Here is a 7,404-nt window from a genome sequence, read left to right on the forward strand (position 1 = left end):
TCAAAGTCAGTTATACATTTTAGTTTAATAGTTTATTGAAGATTGAGAATCATTAATACCTTCATATTTCATAAAGAGAAAGGATCTTATAATCACTAGTTGTCCTATCATTTAGTGGAGACTTTTCCTTTTATAGATGAATGTTGAGGGCAGGAGAGCCACGAGGATGGTGGGAGATGGAATGTCTCCTTCAGTCTCCCAGTCTGAACCAGTCTTTTCCTAAGTGCAGGAGGCAGGAGAGCCACCAAGAGGCTGATCAAAGATGAAATGTCTGTGTCTGCCTTTGTCCTCAGTTTAAAATATTCTATTACAATTACATCAATTGTAGAAGTATTACATCACCATGCTAAGTATTAAGTATATGTAAACTAGATAACCATTGTCTCATTAATTCCACTGAGTTAACACCTTGTTGTAGGATTAAATCAATCATACTAAGCCTTAAGTATATTTCTCCAGAGTTCTGATCCATAACAGATGAAGAAATGAGGTTCAGAGAAGCTCAATGACTTTCCCTTTGTGCTTTGCTGTATTGCAGTATATAGTGTCTCAATGCTACCTCACAGCCATTGCTAGAATGAGCTGTTACATTCATATACAAGTACATTTACACACATGTGTACATAGTTGTGCACATGTATTTATTTATTTGTGAACATGTGTGTCTCCAAATCCATAATTTCATTGGAATGGGTAATTCCCATTAGAGAACCTCCCTTGAGGTTTATCTTTCTCTGATAACTTACAGTTCCTAAAATATTAACAATTTAAGTGACTTTTTCATAGCCACACATGTGTCTGTATGTGTGTATGTTCACATGTCAGTATTTGTAGATATGAAAGTCACTATGGCATCAGGGACAAGGAGAAAACCTTCCAATCAAGAAAAGTTGTATTCAACTCTCATCTCAGATACGCTGGATGTCTTATTCTGGGCAAGTAAATTGAACCTCTTAGTTCTGGAACCAAATTCTTAAAACTTAATTCCAAAGTAATTGCTAGGAAGCCTTGATGGGTGAGGGTTAGACAGCTGGGCAAAGTGTTATTTTTCCTCCTCTAGGAACTTCCTGTAATTAAATTATTAGAAATCTGGACCAAATATGTGTGTATGTATGTGTATGCATTCATGTGTATGCATGTAGAGAAATATGGGAATGAATATACATATGTTTATAACTCTGATCTGTAGGGTTTACATGTTATACATATGTATACAATATAAATACTAAATATGTATACATGTATGTGCATCATATATATATATATCTCTATCCCACATAACTCCAAAGAAGGCTTGGCAAAAAAGTTTTTGTTTTTTAAGTTAACTAGATCCCTAAGTTTAGGAATGTAGTATATATAGCTATATTGCCAAACTCTGAAAGGAAGTTCATAAAAGTAACTTCACAAGGGCTGACATAAGTAAATTCCACTTGATTCCATAGACCTGTTTGAAAGTTATGACTGTTTATCATTTGGAAATAGTTTTTCCACATAATATGTCCCTATTACCCATACAAGATGACAATATTCACAAGAACTGGCAGCATCTTAACCTAGAGCTTGATGGTAAACACTGGAAAATTCTTGTGTTTCTTACACATAATGTCTCATGGTACAGTGGGAATTCAGTTCTGCTGTTTAGAAAATTGTTCATAATAAGTGTTCTTAAATTCTCAATTATATATATAAGGTTGCTGATTTATGAAACATGAGCATGGTAGTTCTGTGATTTATGGGTCATGTCAGTTATTCATAGATTTGAAAGTGACTGATTTATTAATCTGGAAAGTGATTTCCAAGTCATGCAACTGCTTTGTGAACACAACTGATTTATAATGGCTAGAGATGATGGATAGTTCCTGCATCTGATTTATGAATGTATTACTGACTTACAATTCCTGCAGCTGATTCAATAGTCAGTGCTTTATACTTGGAGTATAAACATCTTTTTTGTTAATAAAAAAAGACTGATTTATTTGATTTATTTGTATATTCCCAACTTTAAATTTTCGCCACAGTCATGATCTAAAGCCTTGTGGTCCTATAACCAGTCATTTCCCCAAGGTCTAGATTGTGTAATTATAGTTTAGTTTATGGAGACTTCTTTTGCATTCTGCTCTTCATTCTTTTTCAGAACATGTTTTGACCAAGATGGATTCTTTGTTGATTTCTTTTTGCTTTTAGGGCCAAGTGCACAAGTGTCTGTTTATTTTGCCTGCCACTTCCTCTTCCTTCATCTAGTCACTTTTTATGCATAACAATCACAGTTGATATTTTGGGGCCTTAGCTGCCACTTAGATAGCAGAGAATTTCCTTCAACAGTAGACTTATGAAAGTGGCCACAATAGCTGATTTGAATCAATACAATTCTGAGCCAGATAAATGCTATCTTGTAATTCCACTTGATATGGTTTGTAAAATATTGATTTTCCCCCATTTACTATTTACTTTATTCCAGCTCTGTGATTTTATCTGTTTGGAGAGCTTCCAGTATGGGAATTCTTTCCTATAATGCAGATATGCCACTTTTCCATAACCTATATTTAGTCTTATAGTATGGACTGGGGCAGATGCTGAAAAGTTAAAAGAGCACAACTATGCTCAAATCAGTCACTTAAGCTTTTATTAAGTATTTATCAGGTGATAGATCATATAGTTAGTTCACATCAGAGTCAGGATTGGAATACGTGTCTTCCTGATTCAAATATTAATTAACTCTCAAATTAGTTTTCTCTTCACATTGTATTTATAGTGAGAGGCAGCATTCAGGGAAATTCTCTAAGATGGTCTTTAAAGTTTGCACTGGTTATTGAAGTTTCCATACTCAATCAATTAATTGATCGATCAGTACTTTATTCTTTGGTTGTTTGGTTGTTGTCCTTCATTCTCCAAGAGGAGCAAAATGACATTACTATGTTAGAGTCCAGTTACAGTATGTCCCATCGGTAGCTGATCAGAACAATATGAACTCAGAATGCTCTGCCACAGGTTGGACACCAACAGTCCCTAGGACATTTGGGGCGGATTTGCTAACTTTGGGCATCTCATGCTTCTTCTCAGATAATTCAATTCTGCTTAGCTCACAATACTTTCTCTGATAAAGCCATGCCATGCCGGGCAGTTCTGTACCAGTGTCTCCCATACCATACAATCAAACTAAAGTTCGTGAGTGTCCTTATATTGCTTTTTCTGACCATCTTATGAGCAGTGCCATGACAAAGAAACCCTTGCCTTTCCCCCCAAGGTGAAACAGGATTAAGTAAATGACTTGTCCAGTGTTATACTATGACTAAAAGTGGATTTGAACTCAGGTTATCCTGACTCCAGGGCTGGTACTCTATCCACTGAATTTGTAATTTGTAGGCTGTTAGATATAAAATATGTCTAAAAACAGTGACAACCTGAGTATTTATAATGTAATTGTGATAATGTGTTAGGGATTAATAATAGTTTTATGAATATATCCCAGTTGGAACCAAGCTGTTTCATTATAGGAGAGGGACTAGACCTGTGATTCCATTGCTACACTGAATTTGGAGGTAAGGAGACTCCTTCTACCAATCCATTTTAACATATCTTCTGCAACTTATAATCTTAGAGTTGACCATAGTTAAGTTTCCTAAACTGTGGGTCTCCCAACTGAGTTTGGGGATTGCAAAATTATGATTCATTATCAGTAAATGGTTGTTTTGTATGCCTATTTTATAAACCTACATACCCAGGATCATGTAAAAATTTATCAGATAAAAAGGGGTCATAAGTGGAAAAAATTTAAGAAGCCTTGAACTAGTGTTAGAGGTAGACACTGAACCCAAGTATTTATGCTCTTTATCCAGTTTTCTAGACACTAGATTAGACTGTTCACAGTCCCTTATGTAGTATACATGAAATATATACAAACAAAATTAAAGGAATAAGGTCAAGTGGGGAAGGCATCAACAGCTGGGGGAATCAGGAAAGGATTCTTATAGAAGGTAAAGTCACATATGCTTATGGAATCACCTGATGCAATCAAGTCTAGACCAAAAAATAAATACATTTTAAAAGGTCCCTTTAAAAAATGGCGTTTTCTGATTACCCATATAGATTTCCCTCTGGGTAAATTATTTGATTGTTGAATGCACACAACTTATCTTCTAGAAAGTTAAATTTAGGATGCAGAAGAATGTGCCCCTATCTATGTTATGCTCTAATTGTTAGGAGTTTTCTGTTTATTTTTAGTACTGTGGGTCATACCTCCCTGAAGAGATCTGTGATGTTTCACGATATACGTCACACAATGTGGTTGAAAAAGTGCCATCAGAGCTTAGTGAGACTTGAAAGTTTCGTTTCCCTTAAGTTTGGGGTAGACCTTTGTGCAAATTTAGGTTGTTGGGCAACCCCCTGAGTTTCATTCTGCATTTTGTATTCAAAGAGTGGTTTTCCTTGTTTCAAGTTTTGCTGTAAAGGTTGGGCTTGACTTCTGCTAAATGAACATGTTCTAGCAAAGAGCAAAGATTTTGGCAGGCTCCTCTCATTTTTCATTAATTCTGACATTACCATTGAATTGTTTTATTTCATATTACTTTGACTAAGAATGTTGATTGTTCATAACACTGAGGTGAAAAAACACAAAAATCCATTCTTCCCAAAGAAAAAGGTAAAAGGAGGGCAGCAATAGAATGGCATTAATTGCATATCCATTATCATTTCTTAAGAAAATGGCAAACACGGTGATGATTATCTTTCACATTGCTTTTCTTAGACATGAATAAGTAGAATTAGCATCAACAATAAATATTGCCAGACAGTTCAATTGCAAATTAGTTGTGTGGCCTTTGGGAAGTAACATCACTTTTCTCTGATTCTCAGTTTTCTTCTTATGTATAAAGCAATAAATCCACCCTTCTTTTGAACTTCCTTATTACTTTAGTGAATACCACTACCATTCTGTCACTCAAATTCCACAAATAGTGTCCTCTTCGACTTTTTACTCACTCACTTTGTGTGTCCCATCAGTTCCAAAATTCTCAGGCCTTTTACAGCTTTTGAAAGTGTTTTCTACTTCCCACTCCTAGAGACAGGCCTAATGATGAGGTTTGGCGCAGGATTGTAAATTCATTTATGAAGGACCTGTGCCAACTAGAAGGGGATTCCCATAACTCCTTGCCCTGTTCTGAACCTCATCAGGCCCATCACCTGGATTGCTGAAATTGCTTTCTAGTTTTCCTTCTTCTTCTTCTTCTTCTTTTTTTTTTTTTCCTGAGGCAATTGGAGTTAAGTGACTAGCCTAGGGTCACATAGCTAGGAAAAGTTGTGTCTGAGGTTGAATTTGAACTCAGGTCCTCCTGACTTCAGGGTTGGTGCTCCATTCACTGTGCCATCTAGCTGCCCCTGAAATTGTCTTCTCCTAAGACAACTTGTCTGAAGAATCTCACTTCTCCAATCTTTCCTCCACATGACTGCCAAAGTGATTTTCCTAATTCATGATCTGTCTGTGTCACCCCATACCTCAATAAATTCCCCTCACTTTTTTTTTTTTTTTTTTTTTTGCTGCTATGAAATGTAAACTCTTTGATCTGTCCTTTAAAGTTCTTCATGTCTTGGCCCTTTTTTATTTTCCCAGTCTCTTCACATACTATTTTCTTCTGTTATCCTATAATTCAGTCACTTTGGGCCTTCTGCTATTCTTCACACACAATAATCTATCTTCTATTTATGTCCTTTTTCTTTGTCTGTCCCTTGTTCCTGAGACACTCTTCCTCCTTATCTCCATTTTTCTTTGTTTCCTTCAAAATTCAGTACTTTCTGAAGGAGGCTTTTTGAAATATGTCTAAGTACCAAAGCCTTCCTGTCTTAAGTTTCCCTTCCATCTATATGTATGTAACATGCACCTATTTATGTACAAATTTTCTCCCCTATTAGAATATAAATTCCTTGAGAGCAGGGATTATTTTTGTCAATGCTTTTTCTTTTACAGAGGAGGAAACTGAAGCCCCAAGGAGTTAAGAGGCTTGACAGAGATCATACAGATAGGTCTCCCTCCTTTTACATTCCTTCCCCTTCAGAGTCTTCCCTCCCAAATTGATTCTTTTGTGAAGACAAACCAGGACATCTTTTGCCTCAATTCTTACTTAGCTTTTAACTATTGAATGGGCATTGCCTCAGACCAAATGAAAGTTGGGAAAGAGCTTAGTTTAAAAAAACCCAGGTCACCCACTGCCCCTGGACCCAGATGACATCGGAGGAGAGGTAGAGGCTGATGACTTTGCATAACTTTGGCTCACTTTAATACAATCCTCTTGCAAGTCAAGACATCACCTTTGATGCCTTTGATCCTCTTGGACCAATGGAACTAAGGAGCAACAAAAAAATAGTAAGGGAGATGGGATTCCAGTCCTGGACCACTGACTCCATATCCAATTCTATTTTTCTTGCATTTTTCTAAATTCCATCCATCTTGACATGTTACCATGATTCCTGTTGTTATGCACACTCACCCCTTCTCCCCAGTTTCTTCCAGAAAGATTATCCTCTTGAGACAAGGTCTTAGGGATTTATGCATTCAGGTTTGGAACTCTTCCCTAGGGCTGAGTTGTTTTAAATTGATGAGTGAATTAGTGAGTGAATAAATCCTTATTGAATCCATAATACAGCATTCTGCCCCTCCATCTACCTAGCACTTCTTTCCATCAACCATGCCAGATGCTGTCTGTGTACCTTTCCCCTTAAAACCTTGTTCTGAGAATAGTAATCAAATCAATACTTCTGGAAAGGGCGAGATAATTGTAAAGGTGTTAAGTACTTTTCCTACAATCCAACAAATTCTTTAATTAACTTGAAAGGATTATAGAACCTTGGTCATTGGATAAGCACAGCTGACTTACTTGGGAAAAGTGCACTAGAAAAGACAGAATGAAAATGACTGATAGGGAATTAAATCTCAAGGATAAGTAAATAGCAAAAGAGCACCTTCTAGACTTTGATGAGTTTAAATCAGTTGGTTTGAAAGAAGGATAACCAGGTCAAGTTTCTTTATGATAAATAATGGAGATAAGATATCAAACACAAATGCATTTGGTATACTCAGTGTTCGTGTATCATTCTATTTGTTTATTCATTTATTTGTTTAGCCAGACAGTGGGTTTAAGTGACTCATCCAAAGTCATACAACCAGTGTCAAGTATCTGAATCTAGATTTGAACTATAAACCAAAAGCCAATGAGTTTGACTTTGAGTGCTGGTAGAATTCTAGGTATCATCACTAGACCCATACTTGATCTCTTTCTATTTATTAAGATCTGCTGAAATTTGTGTTCCACAGGCAAAGCCTTTAAGGACCCAGGTTCTGTTTCTGACTATCTCTGTCTCTCTATGTATCTCTATCTCCATTTCCTCTGCTCCTTCCCCTCACTCCTTCATTCC

This window comes from Sminthopsis crassicaudata, chromosome 3 (genome assembly GCF_048593235.1).
Source record: "Sminthopsis crassicaudata isolate SCR6 chromosome 3, ASM4859323v1, whole genome shotgun sequence".
Classification (NCBI taxonomy): domain Eukaryota; kingdom Metazoa; phylum Chordata; class Mammalia; order Dasyuromorphia; family Dasyuridae; genus Sminthopsis; species Sminthopsis crassicaudata.